A 15,880-nucleotide genomic window follows, 5' to 3' on the forward strand; every position below is an offset into this window, starting at 1 on the left:
TCGCCTCCCACTCAATCCCACCTCCTAAATAGCAATGCCAGTCATACAGTCAAAAACAGAATGGTATTATGTTCAGTTTGAGTAGTAAATACTATTACAGTTATATTATAATGATGCTATTACAAGACTAAATACATTTTGTTCTGTGCGATTTATTATTCTGTTGACCTTTTTATGTATTGTGAATAATCAGTTTAATGGTTTATGGTTTTTGTCATTGTAATTGTCATAACACACCAACATATCCCCAGTTCCTGTTGTATTGAATGCCATAATCCTAACTTTAATTAAATAATTATGACTTAACATATCAGAGGTACAGTATTTCTTTACTTAAGCTCAGCCTCCCCTAACCGGAGAATGTACTGAACTCACACTATGGATGTGCAAAGTACAAGGTAAGCAGCTTTTAAAATATATATATATAATTTCAAAGTGCTAGGGATACAGTTTTGCACAGTTTTATGATGGATGTTTTTAATGTTTCACTGATGATAAGAGGCAAAGGGAAATCATGTCTTAGTCTTCACAGAAACCCAAGCAATTATTTCTGCAATATGATGATAGCCTGTATGATGGGCAGGGTGTGAAATGAAACCATTAGAAGCCATAGTCCCCACTGTGCACTCAAAGACTTGCTGGAGACAGACAATTCACAATTATTCCACTCCAACCTCTGTCGCAACTCTTGTCGAAACATGTTAATACTTGTATTCATTAAATAAAATATTGAAGTAGTGGTTGAACTGGTATTGTGGGATTACTATTCTGCCCTACCAAGCAAAAAGACACTCGTAGCATGGAACTGAGAAAAATTGCTTTTATTTACCTTGGTTTCACAGTAACTTTATGCAGTTACTGCTAACATGACCCACATTTTCTCCAAAACACAATACAATAGAGGCAGGATACTTGTCCACATGATTAAGTATGTATTTAATGTAGCAAAAATGTCATTAACTCATTTTATACCAAATGAGGAGTTACTGCCTTTTTGCTTGGTAGGGCAGTGTTGCTGTGCTAGTTGTGTGATAATACTAGTGATTGTAGTAGTAGTAGTAGGTAAAACTACGTAGCGTGGTAGTAATGATGAAAAATATTGGAAGAGTATCTGTGTAGTAAATTGACCTCATCCACAGGAGAAAATCTGTGAAGTAAAGACAGAGATAATTAACTCTTCCTGTGCACATGTTCAACTCAAAGTGCAGCAATCCCCAAAGTAGCTTCACTTTTAAAATCAGTCGGAGCAACAGTCTTGAATTCGTAACTGGGTCATTGTGAGTTTTTGTTTGGTGGGCACTTCATCACTCTGTGGGGAACGTGTCAATGATGACCATAGGGCCTGCGTCACATGATTTACAAGGATGATAGCGGTGCATGTGATAATACTAATAATACCGTTTTATTGGACATATAAGTAGGTCAACCTGAACAGAGTTATTCCGTGTCAGACAAAGGGGGGCCTTCGGAGAGCACAAACAAACACACTCATCCATCAAACCCATTCACCCTGAAGTCAAGCCGCTGTCTTCCGCTGTGGAGATATAATTTAGGTGCGGAAATGGCTATTGACTTGGCATGAATGCATTTTAATCCAATTCAACTTTTCACTGTGAGTTTGAAGGTGCAGATGTCGGATCTTAACTTGAGCACTCTTTTGTTGCGTAGAATTTTCCTGATGCCAAAAATGCCAGTTTTCTTTCTCTCCATTCGGGGGCAATCGAGTCATTGGGATCAGGGCTCGCTATCTTAAAATAGTGGTCTCTCTCGCTCACTCAAACGCTATAGATCAAGGACCTATTACTGCAACATTCAAATACACAAAAATGTATCTGAAATTCATCCATACACATCAACAACCATCGTTATATTATAAAGTTGAAGTCGGAAGTTTACATACTCCTTAGCCAAATACATTTATACTCGTTTTTAAACTACATTTAAACTACTTTTTTTTCACAATTCCTGACATTTAATCCTAGTAAAAAATTCCCTGTCTTAGGTCAGTTAGGATCATCACTTTATTTTAAGAAGGTGAAATGTCAGAATAATAGTAGAGAGAATGATTTATTTCAGCTTTTATTTCTTTCATCACATTCCCAGTGGGTCAGAAGTTTACATACACTCAATTAGTATTTGGTGGCATTGCCTTTAAATTGTTTAACTTGGGTCAAACATTTCGGGTAGCCTTCCGCAAGCTTCCCACAATAAGTTGGGTGAGTTTTGGCACATTCCTCCTGACAGAGCTGGTGTAACTGAGTCAGGTTTGTAGGCCTCCTTGCTCGCACACGCTTTTTCAGTTCTGCCCACAAATTTTCTATGGGATTGAGGTCAGAGCTTTGTGATGGCCACTCCAATACCTTGACTTTGTTGTCCTTAAGCCATTTGGAAGTATGCTTGGGGTCATTGTCCATTTGGAAGACCCATTTGCGACCAAGCTTTAACTTCCTGACTGATGTCTTGAGACGTTGCTTCAATATATCCACATAATTTTCCATCCTCATGCAGCCATCTATTTTGTGAAGTGCACCAGTCCCTTCTGCAGCAAAGCACCCCCACAACATGATGCTGCCACCCCTGTGCTTCACGGTTGGGATGGTGTTCTTTTTCCTCCAAACATAACGATGGTCATTATAGCCAAACAGTTCTATTTTTGTTTCATCAGACCAGAGGACATTTCTCCAAAAAGTACAATCTTTGTCCCCATGTGCAGTTGCAAACCGTAGTCTGTCTTTTTTATGGCGGTTTTGGAGCAGTGGCTTCTTCCTTGCTGAGTGGCCATTCAGGTTATGTCGATATAGGACTCGTTTTTACTGTGGATATAGATACCTTTGTACCTGTTTCCTCCAGCATCTTCACAAGATCCTTTGCTGTTGTTTCTGGGATTGATTTGCACTTTTTGCACCAAAGTACGTTCATCTCTAGGAGACAGAACGCGTCTCTTTCCTGAGCGGTATGACGGCTGCGTGTTCCCATGGTGTTTATACTTGCGTACTATTGTTTGTACAGATGAACGTGGTACTTTCAGGCGTTTGGAAATTGCCAGACTTGTGGAGGTCTACAATTTTTTTCTGAGGTCTTGGCTGATTTCTTTTGATTTTCCCATGTCAAGCAAAGAGGCACTGAGTTTGAAGGTAGGCCTTGAAATACATCCTCAGGTACACCTCCAATTGACAACATTTTTTTCAGAATGAACAGGTAAGTGTTCCAACAGTCAAACAATAAAAACCAACATTTCACTATCAATCATGGTACTAGTATGCAAATCCGACACATTTCACCATAGAATGAAATTGACGTCAAAAGTACATTTTTTGTTGTTGAATTTTAACCATTTTCCTAACATAAACCTACTCCTCCTAACTTAATTCTCCTAACCTGCTACGAAAAGCAGTTTTTGACAAAAGCTGTATCCCTTCTAGACAACCAGATTTACATTCCATCCTCCTTCTCTTCTGAACCTCTCCTTTCCACTTTGAAGGGTGTTTTCTTTTCTTGGCTGCCCATTCTCCTCCCCTTCAGTTGTGTGGCTACAAGCTGTAAATAAAAAGAGACACACACATTTTCTTTGTTGATTTTTAGTATATGGCACAAAATGCTTACTGAAATTATACACTAACTGTATGACAGATGTACTTATAGGCCTTGTCATAAAAACAGAATGACATTTAGACACACACCCAGAATGAGAGAGAGCAATGGAATGGGAGGATGCTGCACTGGACTGACCGGTTGATTTAGCTAACGTTAGCTAGCTATATAGTTGACACTGCAGCTACTTAGATAGCTTAGCCAGCCTATCTAGCGGTAATATAATGTGATAGGTAGTTAGCTATTCCCACACACATCTGATGAATCTATTCACTCTTTATGCCAATGGCAAGGTGGCTAGTTGGCCAACAAACAGAAATCATATGGGGAGCTTAAAACAGGAATATTTCTTTGTCTTGTGCTCAGCCATGGAAACCCATTCCATGAAGATCTGGACAAACAGTTCTTGTGCTGACGTTGCTTCCAGAGGCAGTTTGGAACTCGGTAGTGAGTGTTACAACTGAGGACTTTTTACGGGCTACGCACTTCAGCACTCGGCAGTCCCATTCTGGGAGCTTGTCTGGCCTACCACTTCGCGGCTGAGCCGTTGCTGCTCCTAGACGTTTCCACTTCACAATAACAGCACTTGTATCAACTATAACTATGTATTGCATAAATTAGCATAAAATAACCCACCAACAGTAACTCTTGAACCGTTCAAGCTTGAGACACCAAACCAACTTTCACATGTTCAGGCTATCCTATCTTTTCATATCCAATCAATCAACCTATCAATCAATCTTTACATCTACATAGTATTTAAACTATAACCAGTACCATTACTACTGCAATCACTACCACAACAATAATTTATTTCGCAAACCATAAATACTTTAAAACAAGCTAGCAAGCACACCATATTTTCTTCAGGAAATGTACTTCCCTAGTTTTCAATGACTTTCTTATCTGCCTTAAAGGCAGAGTGTGCCAGCCCAAGACAGAAAGTAGAATTGTTCAGACATAACAACACAATGATAACCCTAAATTACAATGCATGAGATTGTTGTGTGATGTGCCCCCTCACTGTTGGAATGCTAGAGAGGGTCCTCAACATCAAAACGACAACTTATGTGAGAGAGACCTCTTCAGAGGTGTGGTTGAGAATAACTAAATCTCGAGAGTCCCTTGTACTAGTTATGTAGTGCACTACTTTTGACCAGGGACCATAAAGCTCTGGTCATAAATTGTGCCCTATATAGGGAATAGAATGCCATTTGGGTGCCAAAGTCTCTGCAATAGTGTGTGGTTTCATCTTTTTACGTTTGAATCATTTTCATTTAGATTTTTAAGGTTAACCACATTACAATGGTTTTGAGATGCAAAGATGATATTGTAATATTTCTATATATATTTTTTATTTTTTTCAGGATTTTGGAAATTCTCCCATTTTCATATCAGGCGACCCCACATGGGGCCACTTCCCCTAGTTTGGTAACCGCTGGTTTAGGCTGGCATTCTGTAGGTTGTTTGGAAGGTAAGCAAAGATACTGTATAACTTGGCATTGTACATACATTGTATAGGCCTACAGTGACAGAAACGAAGGAGCATGCTCTTAGGAATACTTGTCAGTATTACAAATATCCACTGAGAAACAATTGGAAACCCTTGCTACTCAGCCGACGCACTTTCCACACCGTCAATTATTTATTCATACCATGGGGCAGCCTACATATTTCAGGTTCAGCAAGAATTGTTTCGCAAATCGAAGGAGACATATTCTATTTCCACCCCTGAGTCCCCCACAACACATTAATTTCATTTTGTGGCAAGGCTCCTAGGCTTCTGCAGTGATAAATCTAATTAACAGGTCTCGGAGCCGATGTCCGCAACCATTTTTCCCGCGGTTAAACTTGCACCCTGACAGGACATCCGCCTGAACACGGCGACTCGTGGTTTTGAATTAGTACTCTCCAGCCAGTGAATCAGGGGGTTAGGTGAGAAAGCTAATGAGGTGGAATGGGTGATGTGATTATATGTATAATTCACTCACCGTTATGGGCAGTAACTCGGGGCATTGTGTATGAGTGATGCATGGGCGAGAAACAGGCAGGGGACAGCTCTCTTTATGGAACCAAAATCTAAGTAGTCAAATACATAAGACCAGGTAGCTATGGTAGACATAATGCAGCTGTATCAAATAAGTCTGTTAAATCTATTAGGGCCTGTTTCAGAGACACAGATAAAGCCTAGTCCTGTACTAAAATGTTATTTCATTGGTGAATCTCAACTGAAATAGCTGTTTAGTTCAATACTAATAATTTAGGGGGTGCTTATATTGATCCTGTTACAAACTTGTACAAGAGTGTAATGGAAATGTGTTTCTTGCACAACCCAACTCCGCCTGAGACACCCACAGGGAGTGAGATCACCAATGTCCAGCGCCCCTGGAGCACCTTGCTCAAGGGCACAGCAACAGATTTTTCAATTGTTCAGCTCCAGGATTCAAACCAGTGACCTGTTGGTTACTGGCCCAAAGCTCTAGGCTTAATCTGTGTGCAGGGTAACCTGGAGTTTTAATGATGTATTATTAAAACTAGTTGGAAATAAAGACAGGGGAGGGAAAAACATTTAGCAATGGAATCTTAATTATGAGGGCATTGTTTCATTTACATTACTCTATATGGGACTTAATCAAGATGAGTGGCAGTCACTTGAAGGCCCGAGTTCATATTGAAGTGTTGGGCGGAATTTGTCACCTTTCTTAGAAGTTCATTTTTCTTTCCATTTCATTCCATTGCAGTACTTTCTCCAACATTGATGTCTCTTTGTCCTGCAGCGAAATGTAATCCCGATTTCAGGCGACAGCCATCATGTCAGTTATTACACTCAAGTCTGGAGGTAATTAATTTTATTGGAGCGGGTAATCGATTCCTGATGAAAGGAAAGATTGAACAGATACTGTAGCCCTCCCTCCTGCCTTCTTTTGGACTGGCATTCCTTACTTCCCATTCAGAACGGGCTAACTTTGGCTAAGCCATTAGCTCTAAATGAAATAGTAGCGTGTCCCAGGCCCGAAGCCAGCCCGATAAACCCAAAGAGCCTTTTAGCTTCTGCTCGTTGGCATTGTACCATAACAATACAGTGCTGCTTTCCACTGAATATCCCTTGGTGTCTGAGTGAACACTATCAGAACAAAAAATCATTTTATCAAGACAATATCTATTGTGTAATGGGAATTGTAGCAGACTGCAGATGATTTTTCTTGGAGTGGATTTCTACTAAGATCTGCTTATCAAATGCCTTTGTTGACACTGCCTGTTCTTTATTAGGGCTATCCTACAGCCGGTGTAACTAGTGTAACTTTATTAGGGCTATCCTACAGCCGGTGTAACTAGTGTAACTTTATTAGGGCTATCCTACAGCCGGTGTAACTAGTGTAACTTTATTAGGGCTATCCTACAGCCGGTGTCTATAGGAAGTAGATTCTTCGTATATTACTTTTTAGTAGAAAAGGTAAATATTTCAAGTAAAGGGCTATGCCACATTTCTATCAGATGCTTTAGTAAAATAAGCTGTAGCTGGAGGTTGTTTTCGTGCTCCTGAGTGGCGCAGCGTTCTAGGGTGCTAGAGGCGACAGACACACTGGTTCAAATCTGGGCTCGATCACAACCGGCTGTGTTTGGGGAGTCTCAAAGGGTGGTGTTTAATTGGCCCACCATCAACCAGGTTTGGCTGGTGTAGGCTGTCATTGTAAATAAGAGTTCTTTCTTAACTTAGTTCCGTTGTTAAATAAAAAAAGTTTTAAATGTCAGCAAAGGAATGCCAGGTAGAATTAGACAGTTTTTCTAACTTCCATTGTAAACTGGGTGGTTCGAGGCCTGAATTCTGATTGACTGTCTTATACATTTGTATTGCTCTAATTACGTTGGTAACCAGTTTATAATAGCAATAAGGCACCTCGGGGGTTTGGAGTATATGGCCAATATACCACGGCTAAGGGTTTTGCGTCGTGCCTAAGAACAGCCCTTAGCCATGGTATATTGGCCATATACCACACCCCCTCGGGCCTTATTGCTTAATAACAACACACAAATGAGACTTAACATTTCCAAAGACAGAGGAGGGGAAATATGAATTGGGTTGATATGTGAGAGTGTGAATGAATGCTTGGTTTCAATGATAAGAGACAGCACTGAAAGTGACCTTCGGCAGTCCTGTATAACCTACTAAAAATAAACTGACATTTTGCATTCGAAATCTTCTTCCCCCCCCCAAAAAATAATAATAATTCCCATCACCTAATGCTTGGCAAATTCGAAAGCATGTTGTGGTCAAAATCAAACACCTTCTGCTGGAGTTATCAATCTGGAAATGTGTTTTTTATGGACTAAATTAGGTCTCTACTTTTGAAAAGATCTATTTGGGGCAGTCCTGAGTTAATAAGGTTGATGTCTACGCCCCCGGGGAAAATCTTATTAGCATAATTTTAAAAATCCCCATAAACATCTGTCAGTTTAAGTTAGAGATATCTGTTTTTCTGCACTAGATAAATCTCAATCCAACGCATCCATCTATGTCGTACTTCCACACCTGTGGTGAAAGGTCAGAGCTAGAGAGGTGTTTGTCAGACCATGAGACATCTGTGGTGAAAGGTCAGAGCTAGAGTGGTGTTTGTCAGGCCATGAGACACCTGTGATGAAAGGTCAGAGCTAGAGAGGTGTTTGTCAGACCATGAGACATCTGTGGTGAAAGGTCAGAGCTAGAGTGGTGTTTGTCAGGCCATGAGACACATGTGGTGAAAGGTCAGAGCTAGAGAGGTGTTTGTCAGACCATGAGACATCTGTGGTGAAAGGTCAGAGCTAGAGAGGTGTTTGTCAGACCATGAGACACCTGTGGTGAAAGGTCAGAGCTAGAGCGGTGTTTGTCAGACATCTTGAAAATTGGTCTTCTCACGAAAACGTCTGTAGCGTCCAAACGGGGTTGGCCTAAAATAGATGAGACTCTTACGAACATGATGTGATGGTGTTCTCCATTTTACTCTACAACCCCCCACAAGCGTCTTGGACTCGTCTGAAGTCGGTACAGCCCATCTGCCAACTTCTGTCTGTAGCGTCCGAACAGTTTGGGCTACACACTAATATGACCCCTCTTTTGAAAGACTCTCACCGACACGTATAGTGCATTTGGAAAGTATTCAGACCCCTTGACTTTTTCCACATTTTGTTACGTTACAGCATTATTCTAAAATGTATTAAATCGTTTTTTCCCCTGATAAATCTACACACAATACCCCATAATGATGAAGCAAAAAAAGTTTTTTTCTGAATTTTTGAAAAGAAAGATTAAAAAAAATAATAATTTTATATTACATTTACATAAGTATTCAAACACTTTACTCAGTACTTTGTTGAAGCACCTTTGGCAGCAATTACAGCCTCAAATCCTCTTGGGTACAGTATAACGCTACAAGCTTGCCACACCTGTATTTGGGGAGTTTCTCCCATTCTTCTCTGCAGATCCTCTCAAGCTCTGTCAGGTTTGATGGGGAGCGTCGCTGCACAGCTATTTTCAGGTCTCTCCAGAGATGTTCGATCGGGTTCAAGTCTGGGCTCTGGCTGGGCCACACAAGGAAATTCAGAGACTTTTCCAGAAGCCATTCCTGCATTGTCTTGGCTGTGTGCTTAGGGTTGTTGTCCTGTTGGAAGGTGAACCTTCACCCCAGTCTGAGGTCCTGAGCGCTTTGGAGCAGGTTTTCATCAAGGATCTCTCTGTACTTTGCTCTGTTCTTCTTTCCCTCGATCCTGACTAGTCTCGCAGTCCCTGCCACTGAAAAACATCCCCACAGCATGATGCTGCCACCACCATTCTTCACAATAGGGATGGTGGCAGGTTTCTTCCAGATATGACGCTTGGCATTCAGGCCAGAGAATCTTGTTTCTCTTGGTCTGAGAGTCTTTAGGTGAAGTGGACTGTCATGTGCCTTTTACTGAGGAGTGGCTTCCATCTGGCCACTTTACCATAAAGGCTTGATTGGTGGAGTGCATGAGTTTACATGTAAACAAAATAACAATTATTTTCTGATCTTTCTAAGATATAGGAGAGACGCTTCAGAACAAACTTCCTTTTGATATTTTCGGGGGATTATTTGTTGTTCCATGTAGTGAATCTGTTTCTTCAATGTGTTTGACTTGGCTAATAGCAGTAAGAATGATCTGTTGTTCCATGTAGTGAATCTGTTTCTTCAATGTGTTTGTATGGGGTAGGCAAAATGTTAATCAAATAATTTTGTTATATATAGTTTTTATACTTCAAGGGTTTTTCAAATTCAAAATCAAATAGCAAAATGATCCCTGGTATGAATTTCTTAAAACAATTCCATATAGTTTAGTAGAACCCCCAACCACGGCTTAGACAGGGCTTAGACTCTTATGGGTTAACATGTTCTCATAACCTCTCTGTCGCGTCCTGACCAGTATAAGGGGTTATTTGTTATTGTAGTTTGTTCAGGACGTGGCAGGGGTGTGTTTGTTTTGTGTTGTCGGGGTTTTTGGGTTGGGTTCTATGTTTTGTATTTCTATGTTCTATTTTCTATTTTTTCTATTTCTATGTCTAGTTTATTGTTTTGACCTTCAATTGGAGGCAGCTGTTCCTTGTTGCCTCTAATTGAAGATCCTATTTAATAGGGGTGTTTTCTATGGGTTTTGTGGGTAGTTGTTTCCTGTTTAGTGTTTGTTGGACCTGACAAGACTGGTTTCGGTGTTCTTTTTGTTCAGTGTTCATTTTTATTTAATAAAGAGAAAATGAGCATTCACGTACCCGCTGCATGTTGGTCCAATTCATACGACGCCTGTGACACTCTCCTCTGACTCGGTAAACAAATAGCAACAATACAGAGTACATTTTTTCTTAGAGACGATTTGTAAGATACTGGATAATCTTAGGTTAGTTTCATTGATCAGAGGTTGCACATTCAATGAGTTATCTCTCACATTTCCAGTAGAGGAGTTCTCACTTCCTGGAAGTGGGATTTAATACTATGTCAGATACACAACATAACACATTCCAGTAGAGGAGTTCTCACTTCCAAAGCCTAAAACATTTGCATATTTGTTATTTATTTTGTTGTAGTGTAGGTTGACTAAAGTCAGTGGAATAGATATTGAATCCAATCCCCTAAAATACTGTCACGCCCTGACCTGAGGGAGCCTTTTTTATGTCTCTATTTAGGTTTGGTCAGGGTGTGATTTGGGTGGGCATTCTATGTCCGTTTTTCTATGGTTTGTATTTCTTTGTTTTGGCTTGGTATGGCTCTCAATCAGGGACAGCTGTACATCGTTGTCGCTGATTGGCAGTCATACTTAGGCAGCCTGTTTTCCTTTGGGGTTTGTGGGTAGTTAATTTCGGTTTAGTGTTTTGTACCTGACAGAACTGTTTGGCTGTCGGTTTCTTGTTTAAAGTGTTCTATCTTTAATAAATTCATAATGAGCACTAACCACGCTGCGCCTTGGTCTACTCTCTTCAACGACGGCCGTTACAAATACTGAACACAATGCCCTAAGATACTTAACCCAATCCCCTAAAATACTGAACCCAATCCCCTAAAATACTGAACCCAATCCCCTAAAATACTGAATCCCTTAAAATACTGAATCCAATCCCTTAAAATACTGAACACAATGCCCTAAGATAGTGAACACAATGCCCTAAAGTATTTCTGAAAGTTAGTCCTTCTCTGTATGTAGTTCCCAATCGCTATTTTATTAGCATTTTTATTTAACATCTCGATTTTTTTTCTACCATAAGTATATTATTAGTATTATTATTATTATACGACACATTTGTATACTATACGTCAGATGGAGAGCATTAAACAATGAACCATCACAAAAAGTTACAAGATAACATATATACTTGTTAATTATGGCTAAAAATGAATATCCCATTCTGAAATTATACTATATATGTCCAACTTGTAATTTACCCACAAGTGATTCATAATGATAGGAAAGCAGAATTGATAAATGGACCACTTTTGACTTCACAGTGTTGCTTTGCCAAAATGTTGTCAAACTGATATTGATGGCAAAGGTGCCTGTGTGATTTGCAGGGTACAGCCAGTAAATGTGCCTGTGTGATTTGCAGGGTACTGTCATGCGACTTTAACATGCAGGAGGGGTGAAGTCAGGCGTAGGAGACTAAGGTACGTGGGGAAAAACACGTTTTAATAAACACAGTCCAAGAGTGCCGTAAATACAAGGCAGGGTAAAAATCAAGCAACAGGCAAGAACCCTAAACGGAGTCGGGACGCAGCCCAGCAAACCCGTGTGCCTCAAACCGAACGGCAGAGTAAAAACTCAAATCCCCAACCTACAATACAATGACACAAATAATCCCGCACAAACCAAAACAGACAGACTAAATACCCCCAATAATAACTAACTCAAAACAGGTGCTAACATAAAGCAGACATCACCAAATTAAAATGAAAAGGAGATCGGTGGCAGCTAGTAGGCCGGCGACGACGACCGCCGAGCGCCGCCCGAACGGGGAGAGGCACCACCTTCTGTAGGCGTTGTGACAGGTACAGCCATGTCTCTGTACACACTGTATACAGTAAATGTATTCTACTGTCGGTATCAGTTTAAAGTTGTATTGTGCCTATTATAGTTATATATTCTCAAAACCAATACCACATTTATAGTAAGAGTTGTGCTTCTAATGTCATAATTGCTTTGTTAATTAAAGGTAGACTCAGCAATATGACGTAACCATACCAAGCCTGGCAACTTCCAACACACAAAAAAAAAACGGTACGACGCAAATGTGGCTAACAATGTCTGTCACTCCCTATTTCCTACAAAGTGCACTACTTTTGACCAGAGTTTTCATTTTAACATTTGCATTTTAGTAATTTGGCAGACGCTCTTATCCAGAGCGACTAACGGTAGAGTTCATACATTTTCGTACTTTTTTTGTTATTTTTTTTCTGTACAGGTCCCTCCCGTACGGAAACCCATATGGCTCAGTTTAAAAATAGTGTAATATATTGTGAATAGGATGCCGTCGGGGACGCAGCCAAGGTTTTCTACCGACAGCCATTGTTTTCGGGTACTTTTTACCTAATGAGCTTCTAGGACGTATTATGAATAATGGATAATGTACCATGTTCTATTTGTCTTTCTCTCTGAGGAACGCATAGCTAATTTAATTACTTTTTTGAAGAGACCGGACCCAAGAAAATACAATTACATTTCATAAAACACCCTGAATACTAAGACTGTCACGGCATCTGGCGATCTAATCTGTAACACCGTGGTGATATTAAAGGTGATATTAAAGGCCTTGTGGTCTAACAGTGAGTAGAATGGTGGTCCCTTCTCGGCTGTGTGCGAGTGACCTACAGTAGCTGCATGACCCATTTGTGCCAAGGCAAATAGCAACGCGTCACATCCATCTTTGGACCAGCATATATTTTATCAACCGGCTGTCACCTTAAAGTGACCGTTGCTCAGGCTCTCTCTTCATCAATATGTTGTGTGCATACCAAATAGCACCCTATTCCCTATGTAGTGCACTACTTTTGACCAGTGCCTTATGAGCTCTGGTCAAAAATAGTGCACTACATAGGGAATAAGGGTGCTATTTGGGATAGCCAGGAATAGCGCTTTTACTCCCATTGTGAAGTCATTCTGAGAGGCTTGTCAGAAGAGCTATAATTTGTGATAAGTTCAGTTACACAACAGGAATTCTTTATTAAAAGGTTAACAAATTCATGGAGAGACCGGTTAGTAACTGGTTTCAATAACACATAATAACACACAATTTACCATGTGAGCAAATCATTTGAATTAAAAGACTATAAAATACCATTAAATTACCTGTTCTTGTGGACGATGTTTATATTGATGTATCAGTGTCAGTACGACGTCAACATTTTTCAACTGCATACACAGCTACAGCTAAAATAGCTTAATGCTCTGAAGGTGGTAGTTAGATTCAGATCTCCAGGAAGGTGACGTCACTACATCAAAGATTAAGGATGCACTGACAAGATGTCTCTCCGCCCTAACAATAGAAGTTGTTTGTCCACAAAGCGGCACCGCGAGGCTGTCTATCTCCCGCCTATCCTTTCTTTGGATTGGTGGATACATATCATTATTGTAATCATTTTTCCAGAATATTCTATGAGGGTTGTTGACATCAACCGCCTGTATTAAATGGAGAGAGATGCTATGCTACTAGCCTCATGTCATGAATATGCATAGCCGTCTCGACACAACGCCCATATGAAGTGTTATGGCACTTGTCATCTCCCGTCTGGATTACTGCAACTCGCTGTTGGCTGGGCTCCCTGCCTGTGCCATTAAACCCCTACAACTCATCCAGAACGCCGCAGCCCGTCTGGTGTTCAACCTTCCCAAGTTCTCTCACGTCACCCTGCTCCTCCGCTCTCTCCACTGGCTTCCAGTTGAAGCTCGCATCCGCTACAAGACCATGGTGATTGCCTACGGAGCTGTGAAGGGAACGGCACCTCCATACCTTCAGGCTCTGATCAGGCCCTACACCCAAACAAGGGCACTGCGTTCATCCACCACTGGCCTGCTGGCCCCCCTACCTCTGGAAGCACAGTTCCCGCTCAGCCCAGTCAAAACTGTTCGCTGCTCTAGCACCCCAATGGTGGAACAAGCTCCCTCACGACGCCAGGACAGCGGAGTCAATCACCACCTTCCGGAGACACCTGAAACCCCACCTCTTTAAGGAATACCTAGGATAGGATAAAGTAATCCTTCTAACCCCCCCCCCCCCCCCTTAAAAGATTTAGATGCACTATTGTAAAGTGGTTGTTCCACTGGATATCATAAGGTGAATGCACCATTTTGTAAGTCGCTCTGGATAAGAGCGTCTGCTAAATGACTTAAATGTAAATGTAAATGTTATTTCTCAAAATTGCCAGGATGTCACATGTCCTATTTATTTTTGATATTCATTTATTTAACTTGTCAAGTTAGTTAAGAACAAAATTTGTATTTGCAATGACGGCCTACCCAGGCCAAACACTAACCCGGACGACGCTGGTCCAATTGTGCACCACCCTATGGGACTCCCAATCACAGCCGGATGTGATACAGCCTGGAATCGAACCACTGAGATGCAGTGCCTTAGACCGCTGCGCCACTCAGGAGCCAGTATACACTCGCAACAATTTAAGCATTACGAAACTTCTGTTAGATCAAATAAACCTCACGTAGCAAATGAAACATACATTTGTTTTGTAGTTGACCAAATTTGACACTCTCTTATTGACTGACCTCTGTACAAAAACTCCTTCCTTGGTGGAAGAAACAACAACAACCAAAAACACCTGCTGGATGGAGTCCTCTCTCTTCCTCTTCCTCTCCGACCACATGATGCTTTGCTATCCTGCCAACGTCTGTCACTACACAACCAATCAAATGTATTTATAAAGCCCTTTTTACATCAGCCGATGTCACAAAGTACAGTACAGAAACCCAGCATAAAAACAGCAAGCAATGCAGATGTAGAAGCACGGTGGCTAGGAAAAACTCCATACAAAGTCAGGAACCTAGGAAGAAACGTAGAGAGGAACCAGGCTCTGAGTCCTCTTCTGGCTGTGACGAGTGGAGATTAGAACAGTACATGGCCAAGATGTTCAAATGTTCACAGATGACCAGCAGGGTCAAATGATAATAATCACAGTGGTTGTCGAGGGTGCAACAGGTCAGCACCTCAGGAGTAAATGTCAGTTGGCTTTTCATAACCGATCATTCAGAGTTAGAGACAGCAGGTGCAGTAGAGAGAGAGATTCGAAAACAGCAGGTCAGAGACAAGGTAGCACGTCCGGTGAACAGGTCAGGGATCCATAGCCACAGGCAGAACAGTTGAAACTAGAGCAGCAGCACGACCAGGTGGACTGGGGACAGCAAGGAGTCATCAGGCCAGGTAGTCCAGAGGCATTGTCCTAGGGCTCAGGTCCTCCGAGAGAAGAGAAAGGTAAAGAGAGAGAGGGAGAATTAGAGGGAGCATACATAAATTCACACAGGACAACGGATAAGACAGGAGAATCACTCCCCCAAGTCAATGCAGTGCAACAGCACTCTGTGTAAACCTTCATGGTTGTAGCTATGCTACTACTACAAGTATTTTGCCTTGTTTTTTAATTTTTTATTCACCGCACATGTAGGCTGCGAGGTGAAGGGAGCTCATTTGAATTTGAACCCAAGCCAGGGGGAATTTGATGGGCAGAGACATCCAAACACACTAATGCAGTGTGATAGGTGAGCTCCCAGCAAGATGGGATATGAAGTGGCGTATAAATAACTCATGAGC

This window comes from Salmo salar, chromosome 03 (assembly GCF_965601325.2).
Source record: "Salmo salar chromosome 03, fSalSal1, whole genome shotgun sequence".
NCBI lineage: Eukaryota > Metazoa > Chordata > Actinopteri > Salmoniformes > Salmonidae > Salmo > Salmo salar.